At 45.6% G+C, this 25740-nt stretch overlaps 1 pseudogene; it reads right to left on the bottom strand.

Annotated features, from left to right (window-relative positions):
* Positions 1-3235: 3235 nt before the first annotated feature.
* On the bottom strand, positions 3236-12722 carry LOC117546983 (annotated as a pseudogene).
* Positions 12723-25740: the final 13018 nt, after the last annotated feature.

Here is a 25740-nt window from a genome sequence, read left to right as displayed (position 1 = left end):
TTAGACTAGTTATTATCAAAGATGATAAAAAGAGAGCACTGTTAGAAAGAGAGAAGAAATATTCTCTAAGTGTCAAATAATAATTCTTCCTTACTCCTAAGATATTTAACATTTACTGTGTGTTTACATTTACGATCAGCCCTGCTCCTTATCTTCCGTAAGGAATGTGATAATGCAGTCGTATGTTGATACTAGATTTTACAGCTTGACCTACAGGGCATAGGGAGGTTTTGATAGTGTGAGAACGCTAAGCTCCACAGATGAGAGACATCTCTTGTGTCTCCAGATGTTAACGCCCCATCTCCCCAAATATGTTGTTTACTCTCTCTGAACTAGTTAAAAGGTCTATAGAGAGATATGCTGATCAGAATTGACATGACAACCCACCCGTGCAGTCAGAACCTTTTGCTGCTGTGACTTGTGATATGAAGTCCCCGGCCATTGACTTGTAATAAACTAATAGTGTTTGACATCAAAGCTCCAACTCTCCTCGTGTCTCTCTGAGTCCTGACTCTCCATTGCTGCAGAAGTTTCCCTTACAAAATGTAGTGGAGTAAAAATACCAGGTTAACCTCTGAATTGTAGTGGAGTAGAACAAAGTAGCATGCTGCTGTAACAAAAACATTTCCCAACTTGGGATCAATAAAGTATATCTCATCTTAAGATGATCGATGGATGCTGCCATATTTGCTAAATGTGCTGTCCAATTCCAGTTTTGGAAAGTCTGCCGTGGCTCCATTCCATTTCAAAGAGCTGTGACGCTCAGCGTAACCTTGCCGCACTGCCACTCCAACATCCAATCACAGGGCTTGATGACTAATCACGAGGTTTGTAAAGCAAGGCGGATGTTGTAGTCCCAAACGATAGCTGGGGATTCTGGGTAGTGTAGTGCCTTCAGAAACTGTAGTGTCAAAACTCCTATTTGTTTCTCTGAATCGAAGGTTAAAAACACAAAAGCATTGTACACCATTTAAACCAATCAATATTGTGTAATTAACAAGGATAAACTGATGTTGTTCTAGTGGATGAGTAATGCAGATATCACTGTGTAATCATTTGACAGTGAGGGGAATACTTCCGGTTTTATTGTGAAAACTTAGAGACCGGAAAAACAGTTTTCACCCACGCTAACTTTACATGGAAGCTGCATACACGTTATCCTGATGAGACCTCAGATCATCTTCGTAATATCTATCAAACTATAGATCCTACACATCCACTGGACGTGGATTCTAAGAGTACAATATACACTTCTCGCTAGAAATCTAATCAAAAAGCATTTTAATGGCCAAACTATTCCACAATTTAGGATTTTCCAGAGAGGGTTATTTGTGAATAAACGGGAGCATGTTGTTTCTTACACGACCACACTTTAAAACGTGGCTCTGGGTCGTAATCTAAGGTGCTTAAACAATCGACCTATTTGGTCGTTTTTTGTAGGAGGGCAGGCTGGTCTGTTTCTAAGGCCATTTTATTTTTGGTAGTCTGATCATTTCAACAAGAGAATAGAATCAAACTGAAAACATCGTAGATATGTTCTAGATACATGAAGCAGATTAATGAACAGTGAAACTCGCTCATGGACTTTAAGGTGAATACTTTAAGAAACCACGAGGACGCATGACATTTTAAGACCTCATTGCAACTTCGAGTTCTAACCGGTTACCTTGGCGACACTTTACCTCACATTTATATATTGATTAGCTAAACAGAGTGCAGACAGACGACTGAAGCCTCCTCTCCATGAACTTCAACCTCTCTGTGAAGGTCAGGGTTAATGCAGTATGCTCTTTGTTGCTTCTGTACTCTGTGCTCTTTCATTCCAGTCAAACTCCTCAGAAACCAGTAGAAACCAGTATTTGACCAATAAACAAAACAATTGACAAAACTTTGAACTATGAAATATATGAAACTTTGGTGAGCTTCAGCGGGGTAGTGCCATATAGGAGCTCCCTCACAAATACCCAGGGGTTCAATTGGGCTGGGGCTGTCCGGGGCTAAGCCCGGCACATAGGACGATGCTCTGACGTCATCACCCTCACACATTTGTCTACAAAAAACGATATATATGTTAAGACTTTTCTCGTTCTTAATATAGACTATATTTAGGGTCGATATGTGTTGACCTCACTTTAATATAGCAGATCTCTGTGACCGGATATCGTTTGGCTTAGACCCCGGCCCCACGAGGACATATACAGTAAAACGCAAACGCAAAAAAGTCTTCCGTTCACACGCATTCGATTCATTAACGCGTCCGTTCACACTAGACCGCTGGAAATGCTGGAAACGCTGTAGTACATATGCCAGGCCTGTAAGTGGCGCTGCTGCCGCCACAAAATACACCAAAAGCAGCGAAGAAGACCCCAGAGCATGGTTGCCCTTCTGTTTATTCTCCGCGGTGGACGGCGTGTTCTCCTGCTGTATATCTCTCAGGTATACCCCCCCCCCCCCACCGAGCGGAGCAAGGCAACGAAACTTAAAATAAGAAGCAGCATTTTATGGCACGCTATGCATGGGGCCACCTTGAGGGGGACATGTTGTTTCAGTAAATTAAAGGGTGTTTCTTGTTGTCGTTGCTGTGGACCTTCTTAATACCTTGGAAAATGCCATCTAATACTTTTTAATAGCCTTAATTTTCGCTAAATTGATTTATCAACTTTTAATACTTTTTAAGACCCCGCGGACACCCTGAATGTTATTTTGAACACTTGGTGGTGGGGTGTATAAAAGGGGTCATAGGTGACAGGAGAGGAAGTGGACACAGGAGGAAGAGCATACCGATTCTACCAGACGGCCAGCCCAGACGATGCTCATACTACAACTATTGACACAGTGTACTTAAACCTTGGTATGTAAAGCAATGAAACAGCGCGCTGTCGGCAGACGGACATAAAACGAAACTTAAAGGAACAGTGAACATTATGCCTGTAAATTCTGACGTTACGTCAACAGATGGCGCTGTTCTCACAGAATCAGCCCATGCAAAGACAGTGTTAAATTCAGCGAAATGAGGAATGGCTAAAATGCATGATCTGTTTGGTATTTTGAAAAATAAAAAGTATAAATATGCCTTATATAGGTTTGGTCCTACACTATATTATTCAAATATAGCATGATAGGTCCACTTTAAAGGAACAGTGAACATTATGCCTGTCAATTCTGACGTTACGTCAACAGATGGCGCTGTTGGGATGGGATCTGTAATGGAAAAAAGGATTACCCAACACAAGGCCAATAGATGGGAATTGTTTATTGTAAACTGTGAAAAAAACAAAATATGCTTAAGTGCTCCTACACTCTTAGAACCACTATGGTTTTTCTCCTGAGTGGACACGAAGATGTGTTTTGAGATTACTTGATGTAGTGAAAGTTTTCCCACACTCTTCACAGCTGTAAGGTTTTTCTCCAGTATGAATATGGTGATGTGATTCTAGAGCACTTGATTGAGTGAACGTTTTACCACACTCTTCACAGCTGTACGGTTTTTCTCCAGTGTGAAGGTGATGTGATTCTAGAGCACTTGATTGAGTGAAAGTTTTCCCACACTCTTCACAGCTATAAGGTTTTTCTCCAGTATGAATAGTTGATGTGTTTTGAGATCACCTGGTTGAGTGAAAGTTGTCCCACACTCTTCACAGCTGTACGGTTTTTCTCCAGTATGAATACGTTGATGTGTTTTGAGACCACCTGATTGAGTGAAAGTTTTCCCACACTCTTCACAGCTGTAAGGTTTTTCTCCTGTATGAATACGTTGATGTATTTTGAGAGTACCTGATTGAGTGAAAGTTGTCCCACACTCTTCACAGCTGTACGGTTTTTGTCCTGTGTGAATACGCAGGTGGCTCTTTAAAGTTCCAGATGCTGTAAAGGATTTGTCACATTGCTGACAGCTGTGACGTCTCTCTCTTCCTTTCGGTTTCTAGAACAGACGGACAGAGAAAGAGAGAAAGTCAATCTAAAAAGCATAAATACACAAGTTAACACAATAAAAACTCACTTAATATAAACCTTGAGTTAACAAAATACTACTTATCAACTGTTTGTCTTTATTATATTTGATACAGTAATACAGCAATATTCTAACCAAAGTATATACCAGAGGTGGGGGACTCGAGTCACATGACTTGACTCGAGTCACATGACTTGCCTATATTTTGACTTGAGACTTGCTTGACTAACATTGATAAAAGACTTGACTTTGACTTGGTATTCATGACTTGAGACTTAGGCTTGAGACAGATGACTCAAAAGGACTTTACTTTTTAAAATAGAATATTTGCATTTGTATTGTACGAAGCCCCTAGAGGGCAATGAAAGAAAAAAAAGAGAGAGAAAGTCTCTTCTCGTTCGCAGGAGAAAGTAGGAAGTGGAGCGCACAGGAGACAGCCGTTTCATTGCAGACTGTTATGTTTATGTGGGGAAATACATACATTATTTGAGATATATTTCAAACTCGGACTTCATTTTAGGGACATTTCGGCCAGGGGTGTAGAGTTATTTGTTCAAGCACCGGATCGGCAAAACAGGAGAGTCTGTGAACCAGTCTGCCTTGACCTATGTATTCATGTCTGTGACTCACAGTATCTGCTGCTTTATAGAAGACAACCTCCTTCACTTCATGAAATCTCTGCAGCACCAGGAGGCAGTAACGTGTAACTCAGCAGAATATGAGAAGAGCAGCAGCAGCTGCAAAGAGCTGTGCCTTCACTGTGTTTACCTTCATTAGAACAGCTAACGAGCGACCGCAGGCTGCTACGTTTTAACCCCCACACACAATTATTCCCCCTATTACCTGTTTTATGATTTCAGAGTGACAGCACGAACAGGTATGGCGAGGAGCCCCGGCCTCTACGCTGCTACAGACGCGAGGCAATGCTAGAGCTACAATGCGATCGGCCTCCTACGAATACACCAAGTCATCTGTGCTCTTCGTTATTGGATGAAATCCCTCGGGAGCCGCTTAGAAACACCAGGAAAAAGAGACGAGGAAGGAGGGGAGGCGTTCAGAATACGGCGGAGATTCAGCCGGCCACCACTTCCATCCATCATTCTCCCAAACCTGCGCTCATTGAGCAACAACGTGGACACACTAAGGACATACACAAGGTACTGTCATGAATTTCTCGAGGCCTCTTTATTGTGTTTCACGGAAAGTTGGCTCCAATCTACGATGCCTGAATCTCTCTTTGAAGTACCCGGACTCACCCTTGTTCGAGCAGACAGGGATGCGAACTCGGGGAAAACCAGAGGAGGCGGTATTTGTGTGTATATTAATGATCTGTGGTGTTGATCATACTCAGTAAAATGTAAAACCTGCAATCCCAATGTAGAAATTCTCGGCATGACGTTAAGACCCTTTTATCTGCCTAGAGAATCCGGGTGTATTTGACTGTTTGTTGTTTACGTGACTCCCAGCGGCAGAGGACACTGTGTTCACGAGCTGCAACTCAGCCACCCCGATGCACCGGCAATAGTGCTCGGGGACATGAAGCAATGTCGCCTGGAGACTGTGTTACCTGGGTTCCAGCAGTGTGTTAGGGATCACAGCAGGAAAGACAATATCCTGGACAAATGCTTTGTTAATGATAAAGGAGCCTATGTGTCTAAATACAGACCACCAATACTGAACTCTGATCATAGTGCTGTGAATATGATACCAGTGTATAAGACCAAACTCAAGGGAACCAGAAAAGAAAGTAATAAATCATATGTGACTAAGGACATAAAACAAAGACTATGGAGCACTTGAACAGACAGAGAAAGAACTGAAAGTCAAATTGAGGGAATCAAAACACACAGAGCTTTTGGGAAATGCTTTTAAAGCCAAAGACCCCAAAAAAGTGTGGGACACCATGAGAACCGTGACAGGAATGACCTCTTCAGCTAAACCTATTGTGAAAGACATACTTGATCCATACCAATTTGCCTATAAGCAAGGGGGTGGTACTGCTGCTACTCTGGTTCACATCATCACTAAACATTTAGATAAACGTCACACCTATGCAAGAGCCCTCTTCCTAGACTTCTCAGCAGCAACACAATACAAGCAGACATCTTGGTGTCAAAAATGGAAGTAAATCCATACCTGATTTACTGGTATGCCGCTTTCCTCACCAGTAGAGAGCAACTTGACCAAACCCTGTCATCTGCCATCACAACCAATGTAGGGGCCCCCCAGGGCTGCGGGAGTTCAGCTGTGCTCTTAGCTTCTTTGAGCTTCTTTTGATGACTTTATTGAACTGCTGTCTATAGTGTGTTTTGACTTTGACCGTCTAGTCATTGTTGGTGATTTTAACATCCATGTTGACAACCCCCAGGACAGAGGGGCTAAAGAACTGTTTTGTGTTCTTGATAACTATGGTGGGGACCCTCTCATGACATCCAACTATAGGCCCATCAGTATCTTACCCATAGTAGCCAAGGTATTTGAGAAATTGATTGCCAAACAAATCATCAATCATCTCAACAACAGCTCCTTGAGTTCAAATTGAGAACCATAAGTCTAGTGTTTGTCAACTGGAGTACCGCAGGGCTCTGTATTGGGCCCAATCCTGTTTAGTATGTACATAAATGATCCGCCTTCTGTGTGTGGAGAATGTGATGTATGCTGATGATACAGTTGTGAGCTCACAGCTCCTCATATCTGTTCAGAAACTAGACAGAAGTTAAACAAGTACAAACCACAGACTGTCTGTGTCATGGAGAATACAGTCGCTGCTTTATTTATGTCTGTATAGGGCGTTCCGAGCTGAATAAGGGCGTCAAATAAAGGCAAGACGCCCGCCTGGGGGAAACGCTGGAATTAGGAATATATTGTGATGAAGTGCACACTGACCTGAGCTCCAGGGGTCTCTTTCTTCTCCTCCATGCTGCTCATCAGATGTCCTGATGAAGACCACAGAGCTGCTTCATTATTAATATAATACAAATATTTAGATATAATTCATCATAAACTGTCAGCAGTGAAGAGGAGGAATTCAAAGAGTTTATTCAATGATATGTTCTATTTCTAGATGCTTATATGTAGTGTTTTATCACACCATGAGCAGTGCCTTGTCTTATCTATGCTGCTGTGACGTAAACATGTTCCAAATTGATCCATTTAGTCAATGTGATGCTAAGCAGAGGAGAACATGATAGAAAGGTCAGATAGTTATTAACGTTACATGCACATTACTTTAACCATTACCATAAAAAGTTGGTTTTCTGTGTAAATTATTATTAATATAATACAAATATTTAGATATAATTCATCATAATCTGTGTAGCAACTTACATTCTAACTTACAGCTCACAGTTTGTTCACTTTTATTTCATTAAAATGACTTTATTCACATAGAAAGTGACATTAATGGTTGTTTGAACCACTGTTATAGCGCTATCCGTGTGTAACTATCACTAAGTTAACACAGAAAGCAAACATTAGCTAGTGAGACTGTTTAATGTACTCCATGTATACAGTATGTTCTGTATATTGTGTATTCTTTAGATACTCTAGTGATATGTGTCCTGTGTGTATACTTGCTGCTAATGCTTCATTTTTATTATATCTTATTGCGTCTTTTAAATATGTTTAACTCGTGTAATGCCTGAAAACACTTCTGCTGTGACACATTCATTTCCCACTTTAAGATAAATCATTATTTAAATAAAGTATATCTATTTATCTAATGAGCTAAACCATCGCTTAGCTTAGCGTTAGCTGCTAACTGAAGAACCCCATTCATTTCAATGGGAAAAATGCTACGTCACGGCGAATGGCGATGCTAATAAGCTAGTTAGCATATATTTAAAACCATATCTATGGTAAAGAGCACCAACACAACAACTCAAACCGTCTTAAACACAACTGGTGTAATAAATAACTAACATAAAGTCAGCTGAGCATTACAAATCAACTGTTACTCCCCCAGAGCCGAACTGGAATAATAACTGTAGCTGTTAGCCGATAGCCGTTAGCTGTTAGACTGAAGATTACAGCTGTTGTGTTGAATAAAATAACTTCTGATTCGTGATTAACTGTAAACTAAGAGGTTTAATCCACTCACCTCTTCTTTTGTCCTTTGTCCTTCTTCTTCTTCTTCTTCTTCTTCTTCTTCCGTGTTTATTGGCGGTTGGCAAACCAGCTTGTAGGCGCATTACCGCCACCAACTGGACTGGAGTGTGGACAAGAGACTATGCAGAAAACAAGAAACAAAATAAAAAAAACAAAGAACCAAAACTCTAGATTATTTTAAATGTATCAATTTCTCTTAGAAACTTAATAATCTCACAATATATATTGCCTGATGTTTTCCCTAACAGCCCTGATAGCGACAAGTCATGGAATTTTGCTTTCTTCAGTGTCTGGAAAAGCACATTTCTCTGAGTACTATATTTCCTGCAAAGCAGTAAAACATGCTCAACAGTTTCTGGCTGGCTGCAGTGTATACACTTTCCGGTTGGATGCTTTCCTATATATATTGAGACCTGTATTATACTTAAAGTATGACTGAGACCTGTATTATACTTAAAGTATGATTGAGACCTGTCTGAAGAACCAGCACCTTACCGTGGTAGAGAGGTTTGTGTGCCCTGATGAACCTGGGGGCTGTGTTGTCTGGAACCTTGTGTTCCTGGTAGGGTCTCCCATGGCAAATTGGTCTCAGGCAAGGGGCCAGACTAAGATTGGTTCAAAAGACCTCATGAAAGAACAACAAAGAAGTGAGGATACCCGGCCCGGAGGAAGCCCGGGGTCCCCTTCTGGAGCCAGGCCCAGAAGGAGGACTCGTCGGCGAGCGTCTGGTGGCCGGGCTTGCCACGGAGCTCGGCCGGGCCCAGCCCGAAAAGGCAACGTGGGCAACACCTCCGCTTCTCCGTCCCGCGGGCCCACCACCTACGGGAAACATCGATGGGGTCGGGTGCGCTGCCAGAAGGGTGGCAGTGAAAGCGGAGGGTCTCGAAGGACCAGACCCGGGCGACAGAAGCTGGCTTTGGGGACGTGGAACGTCACCTCTCTGGGGGGGAAGGAGCCGGAGCTTGTGCAGGAGGTGGAGCGTTACCAGTTGGATCTGGTTGGGCTCACCTCTACGCACAGCGTCGGCTCTGGAACCTTACTTCTGGATAGGGGTTGGACTCTATTCTTCTCCGGAGTTGCTCAAGGTGTGAGGCGCCGGGCGGGTGTGGGGATACTCACAAGTCCCTGGTTAGGTGCTTCGTTGTTGGAGTTTACCCCAGTGGACGAGAGGGTCGCCTCCCTACGCCTGCGGGTTATGGGGGGGAAAACTCTGACTGTTGTGTGTGCTTATGCACCCAACAGCAGTTCAGAGTATACGGCCTTCTTGGAGACCCTGGAAAGAGTCCTGTATGGGGCTCCTGAAGGGGACTCTTTAATCTTGCTGGGAGACTTCAACGCACATGTGGGCAATGATGGAGACACTTGGAGGGGCGTGATTGGGAGGAACGGCCCCCCTGATCTGAACCGGAGTGGTGGTTTGTTACTGGACTTCTGTGCTAGTCATGGATTGGCCATAACAAACACCATGTTCGAACATAAGGATGCTCATAAGTGTACGTGGTACCAGAGTACCCTAGGCAGAAGGTCCATGATCGATTTCGTTATCGTATCATCGGACCTGAGGCCGTATGTTTTGGACACTCGGGTAAAGAGAGGGGCGGAGTTGTCAACTGATCACCATCTGGTGGTGAGTTGGGTCGAGTGGCGGGGGAAGCCTCTGGATAGACCTGGTAAGCCCAAACGTGTAGTTCGGGTGAACTGGGAACGTCTGGAGGAGGCCCAAGTTCAGGAGGCCTTCAACTCACACCTCCGGCGGAGCTTTTCGGGCATTCCTGTGGAGGTTGGGGACATTGAACCAGAGTGGTCGGTGTTCAAAGCCTCTATTGCCAAAGCCGCGGCGGGGAGCTGTGGTCTCAAGGTCCTAGGTGCCTCAAGGGGCGGTAACCCTCGAACCTCCTGGTGGACACCGGTGGTCAGGGAAGCCGTCCGACTGAAGAAGGAGGCCTTCAGGGATTTGTTATCCCGGGGGACTCCCGAGGCAGTTGCAAGGTACCGACAGGCCCGAAGGGCAGCAGCCTCATCCGTGGCCGAGGCAAAGCAGCGGGTGTGGGAGAAGTTCGGAGAAGACATGGAGAAGGACTTTCGGGCGGCACCAAAGTTGTTCTGGAAAACTGTCCGACACCTCAGGAGGGGGAAGCAGGGAACCATCCAAGCTGTGTACAGTAAGGATGGGACGTTGTTGACCTCAACTGATGGAGTGTTAGGGCGTTGGAAGGAACACTTTGAGGAACTCCTGAACCCGACAACTCCGCCCTCTATGTTAGAGGCAGAGCTGGAGTATGACGGGGGATCAACACCAATCTCCCGGGGGGAGGTCACTGAGGTCGTCAAACAACTCCACAGTGGCAAAGCCCCGGGGGTGGATGAGATCCGCCCGGAAATGCTGAAGGCTCTGGGTGTTGAGGGACTGTCATGGTTGACACGTCTCATCAACGTTGCGTGGAAGTCGGAAACAGTACCGAAGGAGTGGCAGACCGGGGTGGTGGTCCCCCTTTTTAAAAAGGGGGATCAGAGGGTGTGTGCCAATTACAGAGGCATCACACTACTCAGCCTCCCCGGGAAAGTTTACTCTAAGGTACTCGAAAGGAGGGTCAGGCCGATTGTCGAACCTCAGATTGAGGAGGAACAATGCGGATTCCGTCCTGGTCGTGGAACGACGGATCAGCTTTTTACTCTCGCAAGGATCCTGGAGGGGGCCTGGGAATACGCTTATCCGGTCTACATGTGTTTTGTAGACTTGGAGAAGGTGTATGACCGAGTTCCCAGGGAGTTACTGTGGGAGGTGCTGCGGGAGTATGGGGTGAGGGGGTCTCTACTCAGGGCCATCTAATCTCTGTACTCCCAAAGCGAGAGCTGTGTCCGGGTCCTCGGCAGTAAGTCGGACCCATTTCCGGTGAGGGTTGGCCTCCGCCAGGGCTGCGCTTTGTCACCAATCCTGTTTGTAATATACATGGATCGGATTTCGAGGCGTAGTCATGGGGGAGGGGGTCTGCAGTTCGGTGGACTAAGGATTGCACCACTGCTTTTTGCAGATGATGTGGTTCTAATGGCTTCATCGGTCTGCGACCTTCAGCACTCACTGGATCGGTTCGCAACCGAGTGTGAAGCGGCTGGGATGAGGATCAGCACCTCCAAATCTGAGGCCATGGTTCTCAGCAGGAAACCGATGGACTGTCCACTTCAAGTAGGGAATGAGTCCTTACCCCAAGTGAAGGAGTTCAAGTATCTCGGGGTCTTGTTCTCGAGTGAGGGAACAATGGAGCGTGAGATGGGCCGGAGAATCGGAGCAGCGGGAGCGGTACTGCAGTCGCTTTACCGCACCGTTGTGACGAAAAGGGAGCTGAGCCAGAAGGCAAAGCTCTCTGTCTACCGGGCCATTTTCGTTCCTACCCTCACCTATGGTCATGAAGGATGGGTCATGACCGAAAGAACGAGATCGCGGATACAAGCGGCCGAGATGGGTTTCCTCCGCAGGGTGGCTGGTGTCTCCCTTAGGGATAAGGTGAGAAGTTCGGTCATCAGGGAGGGACTCGGAGTTGAGCCGCTCCTCCTTCGCGTCGAAAGGAGCCAGTTGAGGTGGTTCGGGCACCTAGTTAGGATGCCACCTGGGCGCCTCCCTAGGGAGGTGTTCCAGGCACGTCCAGCTGGGAAGAGACCAAGGGGTAGACCTAGGACCAGGTGGAGGGATTATATCTCTTCGCTGGCCTGGGAGCGCCTTGGGATCCCCCAGTCAGAGCTGGTTGATGTCGCCAGGGAAAATAAAGTTTGGGGCTCTCTGCTGGAACTGCTACCCCCGCGACCCGACCACGGATAAGCGGGAGAAGATGGATGGATGGATGGATGAGACCTGTATTATACTTAATGTATGATTGAGACCTGTATTATACTTAATGTATGATTGAGACCTGTATTATACTTAATGTATGATTGAGACCTGTATTATACTTAAAGTATGATTGAGACCTGTATTATACTTAATGTATGATTGAGACCTGTATTATACTTAAAGTATGATTGAGACCTGTATGCTTTACCACATTCCATGTACTTATACCTGCTAAAGCATTCGATACAAATGTCAGATCGAGTACTGTTTCTATATTCTTCGTGCAATTATATCGTGTTCCTTCTCCAGTGTTAATGCACACTAGCCCGAGGTCATCTATAAATTCCTCAACTACTGCCCCATTTGCATCTGTGCTACTGCTTCCCCATAGCGAGCTATGTGAATTAAAACCCCCACACCATATTACTTTGTCTTGCAGTGAACCCCCAGCATCCTCTAATATACTTTGATCTAATTTCCCACATTATAATAATTTACGATATCTATAGGTCCTCTATCATTCCATACCCTTATAACTATTGCTTCATGATCTGTACTTACATGCATAACGTTGTAACTTATCCCACTCTGTATGAATGTTGCAACTCCTCCCCCTCTGCCAGAGTCCCTATCTCGTCTAACTGCAGTTTATCCCTTCACAATAAAATCCAGTTGTGCTTTCAGCCATGTTTCCTGAATACAAAGAACATTAGGTTTCTCTCCCAGGTTGTCAATATATTTTTTGAACTCTTGTCCATTTGAAATTAAACTTCTAGCATTTCACTGCAGTGCAATTACCACCATCAGGATGATCCAGTCCATGTCTGATGTTGTTGGACGTCATCATTTAGGATATCTTTCACGTGTCCCCAGTGCATCCCTTTCACATCAAGGTACTTTTCAGCTGATTTGACAATTATTTTTGATTCTTTCATTCCGGCTTGTAGTCTGCGCTGAACAGTTGAGCATCTCTGCCATAAACAGTACAAACTCTCTTTTACTCACTATCAGAGTGTCCTCCTTCAACTTAACTTCCTGCCTCGTCACTTCCCTCTGCCATCTCTCGTCCAGTCACAGTCCAGTGTTGCCACCACCCCCTCTACCGCTCTACCGTAGACCGGAAGTTTACAAGCGCACGCTCAATGAACCGGAAATGGAAATACGTCATCCCGTGCAACTAGCCTATTGTAGTGGATTCAATATTAACACATGTGAGTGTGAAGGTCCAGAGTCAGAGACCCGCCCCCTGCTTCCTGTCTGTTGCTCAGCAACATGGAAATGTTCCACTCTGACACAACGTCTGTTTCCTTCTCATCATTACTCTTCTTTCCTGAGAAGTGATCAACGTTTCTGGGAGTGGACAGACTTTGTCACTAAGATGGAGTTGGAGAGATATAAAACTTGAATTGTGTGAATTTAAAGATTAAGTTCCTGTTTTAAGGTCCAAGCGAGGGGGGGTGTCTTTGTTTGTGTCACCAAATCTACTTTCAGTATTTTTGCATATTTTTTAACACTTTTTCTGTATTTATGTGATCGTTCTAAGTCTGTTTTGATCCCCTTTAAGTCCTTTTGCTTTCTAAGTGGTTGCTTTGTGGATGTTTTAGTACTTCCTCCTCTCCTTGCAGTAATTCAGCTTCTCTCTGATGTTTCTTTAGTCATTTGATCATGGACGTGGGAAGGGGGGGTGCTGAGGGGGCTGCAGCACCCCCACCTGTTGGTGGAGAGTTGTAACTGCAACGCCAAAAAGTTCACTAATCAAATCAATACAAAAGTTTTATTTTGAGTATGTTTGAGTTAGCATTTTAGTGTAAGCAGTCTCTAAAAAGCTTCACTATAAGAGAAAGTGATAATGCAGTGTGCTTCTTCTGTTGCTCTGCTATAGAAAAGAAGCTCGTCAGCGCAAGATCAGGGATGGGAGTTTTGTGAAAGCACGGTTTAAGAACTGGCGAAAGGCAGAGGAAACATTTAGGGAGCATGAGAAGTCCCATCAACACACAGGCCGTCAACAAACTGGCAGCATGACAACGAACACCGATGAATGCGCTGCTCTCACAAGCTGTTGCTAAAGACCAAATGACTGCATTTAGTGTGACGTTATTATACCGGACCCTCCCTCCACGCAGATCACGCAGACTGCGTGGGGCCTCGTTTTGCAGAGGGAGCCTTATCTGAAGCGCAAACGCAGTGTAAGCGCCACAGTTTCGCCGCTGCAAGGCACCCGCACCCCCCACCCCGCACCCCCCGCCCCGCACCCCCAACTCTGACTGACTTCCCGCGTCCCTGCATTTGATGTTTCTTTTTGGTTGTTTGAAGTATATTTTTAACCTGTTTGCATTTCCTTGTGGTCATGTTTGGTTGTTTAAAGTCATGTGTTTGTTTTTAGTAGAGAGTCACAGGTGAGAGTCACAGGTGAGAGTCACAGGTGAGCTGCAGAGAGTCACAGGTGAGAGTCACAGGTGAGAGTCACAGGTGAGCTGCAGAGAGTCACAGGTGAGAGTCACAGGTGAGAGTCACAGGTGAGCCGCAGAGAGTCACAGGTGAGAGTCACAGGTGAGCCGCAGAGAGTCACAGGTGAGAGTCTCTGGTGAGCTGCAGAGAGTCACAGGTGAGCTGCAGAGAGTCACAGGTGAGATGCAGAGAGTCAAAGGTGAGAGTCACAGGTGAGAGTCACAGGTGAGAGTCACAGGTGTGAGTCACAGGTGAGAGTCACAGGTGAGCCGCAGAGAGTCACAGGTGAGCTGCAGAGAGTCACAGGTGAGAGTCACAGGTGAGAGTCACAGGTGAGAGTCACAGGTGAGAGTCACAGGTGAGCTGCAGAGAGTCACAGGTGAGCCGCAGAGAGTCACAGGTGAGCTGCAGAGAGTCACAGGTGAGAGTCACAGGTGAGAGTCACAGGTGAGCCGCAGAGTGTCTCAGGTGAGCTGCAGAGAGTCACAGGTGAGAGTCACAGGTGAGCCGCAGAGAGTCACAGGTGAGCCGCAGAGAGTCACAGGCGAGAGTCACAGGTGAGAGTCACAGGTGAGCCGCAGAGAGTCACAGGTGAGCCGCAGAGAGTCACAGGTGAGCCGCAGAGAGTCACAGGTGAGCCGCAGAGAGTCATAGGTGAGCCGCAGAGAATCACAGATGAGAGTCACAGGTGAGCCGCAGAGAGTCACAGGTGAGCTGCAGAGAGTCACAGGTGAGAGTCACAGGTGAGCCGCAGAGAGTCACAGGTGAGCTGCAGAGAGTCACAGGTGAGCTGGTGAGAGTCACAGATGAGAGTCACAGGTGAGAGTCACAGGTGAGCCGCAGAGAGTCACAGGTGAGCTGCAGAGAGTCACAGGTGAGCCGCAGAGAGTCACAGGTGAGCTGCAGAGAGTCACAGGTGAGGCGCAGAGTCACAGGTGAGAGTCACAGGTGAGCTGCAGAGAGTCACAGGTGAGCTGCAGAGAGTCACAGGTTAGCCGCAGAGAGTCACAGGTGAGCTGCACAGAGTCACAGGTGAGAGTCACAAGTGAGCCGCAGAGAGTCACAGGTGAGAGTCACAGGTGAGAGTCACAGGTGAGAGTCACAGGTGAGCCGCAGAGAGTCACAGGTGAGAGTCACAGGTGAGCCGCAGAGAGTCACAGGTGAGCCACAGAGAGTCAAAGGTGAGAGTCACAGGTGAGCCGCAGAGTCACAGGTGAGCCGCAGAGAGTCACAGGTGAGCCGCAGAGAGTCACAGGTGAGAGTCTCAGGTGAGCTGCAGAGAGTCACAGATGAGCTGCAGAGTCACAGGTGAGCCGCAGAGATTCACAGGTGAGCCGCAGAGAGTCACAGGTGAGAGTCTCAGGTGAGCTGCAGAGAGTCACAGGTGAGCCGCAGAGAGTCACAGGTGAGAGTCACAGGTGAGCCGCAGAGAGTCACAGGTGAGAGTCACAGGTGAGCCGCAGAGAGTCACAGGTGAGCCGCAGAGAGTCACAGGTGAGAGTCTCAGGTGAGCTGCAGAGAGTCACAGGTGAGCTGCAGAGAGTCACAGGTGAGAGTCACAGGTTAGCCGCAGAGAGTCACAGGTGAGTCACAGGTGAGCCGCAGAGAGTCACAGGTGAGCTGCAGAGAGTCACAGGTGAGCTGCAGAGTCACAGGTGAGCCGCAGATTCACAGGTGAGAGTCACAGGTGAGAGTCACAGGTGAGCCGCAGAGAGTCATAGGTGAGATGCAGAGAGTCACAGGTGAGAGTCACAGGTGAGCCGCAGAGAGTCACAGGTGATCTGCAGAGAGTCACAGGTCATCTGCAGAGAGTCACAGGTGAGAGTCACAGGTGAGCTGCAGAGAGTCACAGGTGAGCTGCAGAGAGTCACAGGTGAGCCGCAGAGAGTCACAGGTGAGAGTCACAGGTGAGTCACAGGTGAGCCGCAGAGAGTCACAGGTGAGCTGCAGAGAGTCACAGGTGAGAGTCACAGGTGAGAGTCACAGGTGAGAGTCACAGGTGAGCCGCAGAGAGTCACAGGTGAGCCGCAGAGAGTCACAGGTGAGCCGCAGAGAGTCACAGGTGAGAGTCACAGGTGAGTCACAGGTGAGCTGCAGAGAGTCACAGGTGAGCCGCAGAGAGTCACAGGTGAGAGTCACAGGTGAGTCACAGGTGAGCCGCAGAGGGTCACAGGTGAGAGTCACAGGTGAGAGTCACAGGTGAGCTGCAGAGAGTCACAGGTGAATACGCCTTTATGGTAGAACACAATTCTCTCCATGTTCTCTTTCATGTGTCCTTCCTAACATACCTGCCTTCTATAGTATATGTTGCGTTATGTGGCTTGTAATGACCTCTATGCTTCCCTCTGATGTTAGCAGGTGGACCGACTCCTCACACCATATCCTACATTTCCCCCAATCAGCTTTAGCAAAGCACCACCTGGTTATCACACCTCCTTCCTGCATATATACATTATTATTCATTTTAGTAAGCACTGGATAATGGTCACTTCCTACAGTGGAGTTATTCAAAACAAACCATTCACATGAACCAAACAGTTTGACACTAATGTCAGATCCAGGCATGAGACTTTCCCCCTGTGAACATCTACTCTTGTGCCATGTCCATCATTAAGGCATACTAGTGTTCTTTCCTCCAGCATTTCTTCCACTATGTTTCCGTTACTGTCTGTATGGTTGCTGCCCCATAGACTGTTGTGTGCATTGAAATCACCACACCAAACTTCCTTCCTATGTTTATATTCTGCTATTTCTTTAAATATATCAGTGGTTAGATTTGGACATGGGTTGTATACATTGATTATCCTAATGTTATCTTGTTTTCTCGGGTTGCAGATGTCCACTATAATACAGTCTATACCATCAGGAGATTGCACCTCCCTATATGCCACACCATCTTTGAAAAATGACTGCAGGATCTCAGGTATGCGGACAGTGGACAGGTAGGCGAGAAAGGCTTTTTTGAGTCTCAGAGACCAAGGTCCTGTACACTTCGCATACATTGACTGCACAACTTCAGGTCTGCGATGTGGACAGTACACCTCAAATACATCACTACACAACCTGGGGTATTTGAAGATAAGGGAATGACATGTTTATAATATGCTGCAAAACACAACAAATATGCAGGGTTACGAGTCTGTTTCAACAAGTCCTCCAACTCATATGACCAAATATGCCGATTGTTCAGGCCCAATTATTACGACCAAATATGTTGTTTGTTCAAGCGCTTAATACGTCCTGCTCCCGTTGAATGCAAACGTTACAGATGGTCGTTTACTCACAAATAACCCTCTCTGTAAAATCCTAAATTGTAGAATAGTTTGGCCATTAAAACGCTTTTTGATTAGATTTCTAGCGAGAAGTGTATATTGTACTTTTAGAATCCACGTCCAGTCGATATGTAGGATCTATAGTTCCATAGATATTAGGAAGATGATTTGAGGTATGCGGCAGCCTCCATGTAAAGTTACGGGTTGAAAACAGTATTTCCTGTCTCGACGTTTTCATAATAAAACCAATGATCAAATGAACATTTGATTTTTATATTTGATGTTGTAATTTATTCTGTTTACATCGGTAGGAATGTGTTATTTATTATCTGCATGTGCAGCACTTTGGCTCGACTGAAAATCGTTTTTAAATGTGCTATAGAAATAAAATTTGATTTGATTTGATCATCTAATATTCATTACTAAAGGTACAGCCGAATCATCACAGCGCACAAAACCTATTACCGCCGCAGATGGAACAGAAAAGGGAGCGTTTAAAAACAAAAAGGGGCGGGTCCGCTCAGTGAAACGATAACAACGAAACATGGAGGAACAGAAGTCTGCGTTTAAATCGTGTGTGTGTGTGTGTGTGTGTGTGTGTGTGTGTGTGTGTGTGTGTGTGTGTGTGTGTGTGTGTGTGTGTGTGTGTGTGTGTGTGTGTGTGGTTAAAACACATCAGCTGCCTCCTGGTGCTGCAGAGATTTCATGAAGTGAAGGAGGTGTTCCTTCCATAAAGCAGCTGTGGGCAGCAGATACTGTGAGAGTCACAGACATGAATACATAGATCAAGGCAGACTGGTGCACACACTCTCCTGTTTTGCCAATCCGGTGGTTAAACAAATATAGCTCTACATCCCTGGCCGACATGTCCTTAAAATGAAGTCAGAGTTCGACATTTTAATTCATTCATTACCTTTCCAGCTCCTCATGCAGTTGACTGTTACAGGTCTATCCAGGTTCATGGTACAATGCATAAGCTTCACATCGAGAGACTGAAACTGTGTTTTCCTTTACCGTTCTGTTTTCATTTCACAATAAAGTTAATAGTCACATTATGTTTGATATTATTATGTTTTATTAACTACACCACTGGTTTTTTAACCCGCGCCGCCTAGTGGTTAAAGCACGTTATTGAATTTTGAGAGTAGCCTACATACACAATATAAAATATCAAGAAGACACTGTAGTGATCTCTAAAACAGTTGAGTGCAGGACGTCCAAAGATATTAACAGGAGGATGCAAAACAGACCAACTAGGCTTTATTTAAACATTAAACATTACTTTAAGTTAAGGTCTTCTTGAATAAGAAAAAAACGTTGGGGTTATCCACAGATAAATATGAAGTCTGACAAAGTACTTAACGTCCAATATATTGCATAGTTTATTTTGGCACTTGACAATCACCTTCCCTGAATTTGAGTCAGGTGTAACTAAAGTCTGATTTAAGGGTTGTTTATATTTCACATCATTAATCACAATCTGCAAAGGAACTAAAATAAATGTAGTGGAGTAAAAATACTAGGTTAACCTCTGAATTGTAATAATAATAATAATAATGCATTTTATTTATATAGCGCTTTTCACAACTCAAAGACGCTTTACAGTATGAGGGAGGGTAGACAAACAAGGACAGGCAAACAAGTAAGTAAAAAATAAAAAGCCAGTCAAGGGGAAGTTGATTGAGAGGGGGGGGGGGGGGGGCTTATGGGTAGACAGAGTTGAAAAGATGTGTTTTGAGGCGGGACTGAAAGACTGTGAGGGACTCAGAGTCACGGAGATCTTGGGGGAGGGAATTCCAGAGCCTAGGAGCTGCCACTGAGAAGGCTCTGTCCCCAAAGCTGCAGAGTGTGGATGTGGGAATGGATAGGAGTCCGGCTGCGGTGGATCTGAGGGACCGTGGAGGTTGATAAGGAGTGAGAAGGTTTGTGAGATAAGGGGGGGGCAGATGGTGGAGGGCTTTGTAGGTGAGGACCAGAATTTTTGTAGTTGATGCGATGGGAGACAGGAAGCCAGTGGAGGTCTTTGAGGACTGGGGTGATGTGATGCCATGATTTGGTATGCGTGAGGAGACGTGCAGCTGCATTTTGAACCCGTTGGAGTCTGTTGAGGGATGTAGTGCTGATGCCGTAAAGAAGTGAGTTGCAGTAGTCGAGGCGGGAGGAAATGAAGGCATGGATTAGTTGTTCGGCTGCGGGGCGGGTGAGAGAGGGTAGGATTTTTGCAATATTGCGGAGGTGGAAAAATGAGGTTTTGACTGTTTGGCGGATGTGAGGTTCGAGGGAGAGGGTGGGGTCAAAGATTATGCCAAGGTTGAGTGCCTGATTGGAGGGGGAAACAATGGTGCCATCGATGGTGAGAGTTATGTTAGTGACCTTGCTGAGGGTGGATTTGGAGCCGATTAGGAGGAGTTCTGTTTTGTTGCTGTTCAGTTTGAGGAGGTTATGTTGCATCCAAGTTTGAATAGCTGTCAGACAGGAATCGATGTGGGTAAGGGGTGGGTCATGGAGGGATTTGGTGCTGAGGTAGATCTGAGTGTCATCAGCATAGCAGTGGAAGTCGAGGTTGAAGTGGCGGAGTATCTGACCGAGGGGGAGGATGTAAATGATGAAGAGGAGGGGGCCAAGTACTGATCCTTGAGGAACGCCTTGGGTGACTGAAGCTGTGGCAGAGGAATGGTTTGGGAGGGAGATGAAGTGGGATCGTTCAGTGAGGTAGGACTGGAGCCATCTGAGTGCAATACCTTCAATACCAATGTCCCTGAGTCGGGTGAGCAGGATGTTGTGGCTCACGGTATCGAAGGCTGCACTCAGGTCGAGGAGGATGAGAATATTGAGGGAACCAGTGTCAGCAGAGGTGAGGAGGTCATTGAGGACTTTGACGAGTGCAGTTTCTGTACTGTGGTAAGGACGAAATCCAGACTGAAGGGGTTCATAAAGCTGGTTTGTTTGGAGATGGCAGTGAATTTGTTTGGCTACAATGCGTTCAATAGTTTTTGAGAGGAATGGTAGGTTGGAGATAGGGCGGTAATTAGTGAGGGAGGAGGGATCAAGACCAGGTTTTTTGAGGATTGGAGTAACGGCAGCAGTTTTGAAGGCAGAGGGGACGGTTCCATGGGACAGCGAGGAGTTGAAAAGGTTAGCAAGATAGGGGCAGAGGACGGGGAGGCAGGACTTCAGAAGAGGAGTGGGTAGAGGGTCAAGGGAGCAGGTTGTGGGATTTGAGGAACCGATCAGATGGAGTATTTCAAGTGGGGTCACCAGGTTGAACTGGGAGAGGCGGCGCTGGGGAGGAGTCAGGAGGTCGAGGGAGATGGGGGGAGAAATGGTCGTGGTGGAGGTTGGGGGATATACTTGTATATCAGATGGAGCTGAGAAGGAGTGGTTAATGGCGTTAATTTTGTCTGCGAAAAACTGGAGGAATGAGCTGCAAGTAGCGGAAGTAGAAGTAGGGAGGTTATCAGCACGGGGTTTGAAAAGCTTGTTAACTGTGGAGAAGAGGGTCCTGGGGTTACGGGAGGGGTCAATGAAGATGTTGGAGAGGTAGGCAGATTTAGCGGCAATAAGAGCATCTTTGTATGCATTGAGATGGAGTTTGTAGCTTATGTAATGGACTGTGAGGGATGATTTATTTGAAAGACGTTCAAGTTGGCGGCCTCGCTGATTCATTTTACGCAGTGCGGGTGTGAACCAGGGTGAGGAGGTCTTGAAACAAACAGTTTTATTTTTGAGGGGGGCTAAAGTGTTGAGGGAGGTGAGTAGGGTGGAGTTGAGGTGGTTGAGCAGATCATCAGGTGAGCTGAGGGTTGCGTCCAGGGGGAGATTAGATGATAGCAGTTCGGAGAGATGGTTATGGTCAATGGAGTGTAGATTACGGAAGGTGATGTTTCTGGGTGGGCAGGGGTTTCGGGTGGGGGGGGCAATGGTGAATTGTATGAGTTTGTGGTCGGAGAGGGGAAATGGGCAAGGGTGGAGGTCAATCACTGGGAGGTTGGTAGAGCAGACGAGATCAAGAATGTGTCCTTTGTCATGGGTGGGGAAGGTGACATGTTGGGTGATAGAGAAATTGTCCAGTAGGGTTGTGAATTCGGATGCCAGCTTGCAGGTGGGTGAGTCAATGTGAATGTTGAGGTCACCAAGTAGTAACAGACGTTGAGAGAGGGATGAGGCAAGTGTGAGGAATTCAGTGAAATCGGAGAGGAAGGAGGGATGAGGTTTAGGAGGCCGGTAGATGAGGATGACTGTCAGTGAGGGAGGGGCTTTGAAGGCAATGAATTCAAAGGATGATACTGAGGGGAGGGTTAGTTCTGTGATCTGGATGTTCTGATTGTGGATTACAGCAAGGCCGCCACCACGGCGGGAGGGGCGGGGTTTAGTGATGTATTTAAAGCCAGGGGGGGATGTTTGGTTGAGGGAGAAGAAGTCATCGGGCTGTTGCCAGGTTTCGGTGAGCAGAAGGAAATCAAGGGATTTTTCCAAGATTAGTTCATGGAGGATGAGGGCTTTCTTGTTGAGTGATGGGATGTTAAGGAGGGCAATGGTAGTTGAGTGGGAGGGGCGTGGTGTGGTCACAGACTGAAGAGGTAAGAGGTTGTCCAGGTTGACAGTGCGGGGAGGAATGAGGAATGTGAGAATTGTAGTGGAGTAGAACAAAGTAGTATGCTGCTGTAAGAAAAACATTTCCCAACTTGGGATCAATAAAGTATATCTTATCTTAAGATGATCGATGGATGCTGCCATATTTGCAACATTTGCTGTCCAATTCCAGTTTTGGAAAGTCTGCCGTGGCTCCATTCCATTTCAAAGAGCTGTTGACGCTCAGCGTAACCTTGCCGCACTGCCACTCCAACATCCAATCACAGGGCTTGATGACTAATCACGGGGTTTGTAAAGCAAGGCGGATGTTGTAGTCCCAAACGATAGCTGGGGATTCTGGGTAGTGTAGTGTCTTCAGAAACTGTAGTGTCAAAACTCCTAATTGTTTCTCTGAATCGAAGGTTAAAAACACAAAAGCATTGCACACCATTTAAACCAATCAATATTGTGTAATTAACAAGGATAAACTGATGTTGTTTAGTGGATGAGTAATGCAGATATCACTGTGTAATCATTTGACAGTGAGGGGAATTATGTGTACCCCTGCTTATAAACACACTTTATAAAGTCAGGCAACACTAACCAGGCTTCGTGTGATTCTGTTTATTTGTACCTTACTTTGACCATCCGTTCACTGTTATTGATCATTGTGGAGAGAGGCAGACGTGTTGTTTTGTATTATAGCAGCTATCGGATGGAATCAATACATGGGCTGCACAGGTTGTGTCATGTCTAGGAAACTAATAGTGAAAGTGTATTCTTTATGTTAGTTTTGTCATGTCCCTTTGCCCTGTGCTTTATGTTTATTCCCTTAATTAATCATCCCTCTCATTTCAGGCCTCCACGCTCCCCGCCCCCTTCTGTCTCCTGCGTCCTTGATTGTTTTCCCGCCCTGATTGTTTCCACCTGTGTCCCCTTTACCTGTGTATATATTGTGGTAGCTTCCTCCTGTTCATTGTCAGTTCGTTGTCTTACTATGACCCACGTTCCTGATTACCTCACGGACTTCCCACGGATCTACCTCATTGATCACTTGCTAGTTTTCCTCGAAAGAGTATATTTGTTTTCCTTGTTTTGATTACTGTGCTAAATTCCAGTAAAGTCTTTATTTTTTGAGAACACTATCTGTGTCGTGCAATTGAGTTCATGCCTCAGAGTCTCTCCTTGACATTAAGTATAATACAGGTCTCAATCATACATTAAGTATAATACAGGTCTCAATCATACATTAAGTATAATACAGGTCTCAATCATACTTTAAGTATAATACAGGTCTCAATCATACTTTAAGTATAATACAGGTCTCAATCATACATTAAGTATAATACAGGTATAATATGGGACACTGTTTCTACACGGACCACTATTGCGGTAAGCATGTTGTAACTTCCGGTTGTTGTCATCTCCGGGTATCCCGTGTGTCCGTTCTGTTGCTGATAGCTTATTATCTTAACTTAATCGATCGTTTTAAAACTCTTGATCACGGCAACTGCCTGACGTTGTAATCACACGTTACTATAACTTAAGCTCTCACAACTCTCCTTCTCTTAGCGACTGTAACTCCACAGTTGCCTACACTCTTTTCGGGTTTGCTAACGGTAGCTACTTTAGCTTGATAGCTAGCCATGGCTCTTTCCCCACCCTCGGGTGCTATTTCCTGCTCTAACTGTCTCATGTTTGGTTACTTCCCTACCTCCTTTACTGGTACCGATACATGTGTTAAATGTAGTATAGTTGTTAGGTTGGAGGCGGGAATCATAGCCATAGAAGCCCGGCTCCGCATCTTAGAAAGAAACTCAGCTACAGTAAAGCCCATGTTAGCCGGTGCGGACCGGCAAAAGGTAGCTCCTATTAGCCGTCCCCCGGCAACTCCCGAGCAGCAGGGAGACTGGGTGACTGTTCAGAAGGGGCATAACGCGAAACCCGCAGGTCCCCACCAACCCGTTCACGTATCTAACAGATATTCCCCACTCAGCGAGACACCCGCTGAGAAGCCAACTCTGGTTATTGGTAGCTCTATTATGAGACACGTGAAATTAGAGACCGAAGCCTCCACAGTCACATGCATTCCGGGGGCCAGAGCGGGCGACGTTGAGGCGCATCTTAAACTGCTGGCTAAAAATAAACGTAAATACAGTAGGATTGTTATTCACGTCGGTGGTAATGATGTTCGTTTACGCCAATCAGAATGCACCAAACTTAATGTGGAGTCGGTGTGTAGTTATGCTAAGACAATGTCGGACACCGTAATCTTCTCTGGTCCCCTCCCCAATCTGATCAATGATGACATGTATAGCCGCATGTCATCATTTCAGCGCTGGTTGTCTTGGTGGTGCCCAGCAAACAATGTGGGCTTCGTAAATAATTGGACAGCCTTCTGGGGAAAACCTGGTCTGATTAAGAGAGACGGCATTCATCCTACTTTGGAAGGTGCCGATCTCATTTCGGCAAACATTTCAGGGCTTTGTGGACTTAATCCATGACAAACTGGAGTTGAGACCAGGAGGCGGAGTCGCAGTTTTACACGCTTCTCTGCGCTCTCTCCTAGGCAGTCATCCATAGGAATCCCGAACCCAATAAAATACCCAATATTAGCGGTGTGTGTGTCTGCCCAAGGACAAGTTAAGGTAAAACCTAATAGAGGTGTCATACATAATAACCTAATCAAAGTAAATGTAACAACTACTACAGTGCAACAAAACAGGAATATTAAATGTGGTCTCTTAAACATAAGATCTCTAGCATCTAAAGCAATATTGGTAAATGATTTAATATCAGATTATAATATTGATATATGCTGTCTCACTGAAACTTGGTTGAGACATGAAGAATATGTCAGCATAAATGAGGCCACTCCACCCAGCCATATCAATACTCATATTGCCCGAGGCACGGGCCGAGGAGGTGGAGTTGCAGCCATCTTTGACTCAAGTTTACTTATCAATACTAAACCAAAATTAAATTATACCTCCTTTGAAAGTCTCGTTTTTAGTCTTACGCATCCGACCTGGAAAACTTTGCAGCCAATCTTATTTGTTACAGTGTACCGTGCACCAGGTCCTTATTCAGAATTCTTATCTGAATTCTCTGAGTTTTTATCAACTTTGGTTCTTAAAACAGATAAAGTAATTATCGTAGGTGACTTTAATATTCATGTTGACGATGATAAAAATAGCCTTACTGTTGCATTTAACTCTATATTAGATTCTGTTGGTTTTTGTCAGAGTGTAAATAAACCAACCCACTGCTATAATCACACTCTCGACCTTGTTCTGACTTATGGTATTGAAATTGAGCAACTATTAGTCGAACCGCATAATCCTGCTTTATCCGACCATTTCTTAGTAACTTTTGAAGTACTGTTACTAGACTACAAAGCATTAGTCAAAAGCTCCTGCAGCAGAAACCTATCTGTTAGTGCTATAGCCAAATTTAAGGAAGAGATTCCACCAATACTTAACTCGATAGCATGTCTGCATGTAAGGGAGGAAACTTATACAAAATGTACACCACCCCAAATTGATCATGTTGTTGATAGTGCT

This window comes from Gymnodraco acuticeps, unplaced genomic scaffold (assembly GCF_902827175.1).
Source record: "Gymnodraco acuticeps unplaced genomic scaffold, fGymAcu1.1, whole genome shotgun sequence".
Lineage (NCBI taxonomy): Eukaryota > Metazoa > Chordata > Actinopteri > Perciformes > Bathydraconidae > Gymnodraco > Gymnodraco acuticeps.
The sequence above is the reverse complement of the archived record's forward strand: the minus strand, read 5'-3'. Positions and strand labels throughout refer to the sequence as shown.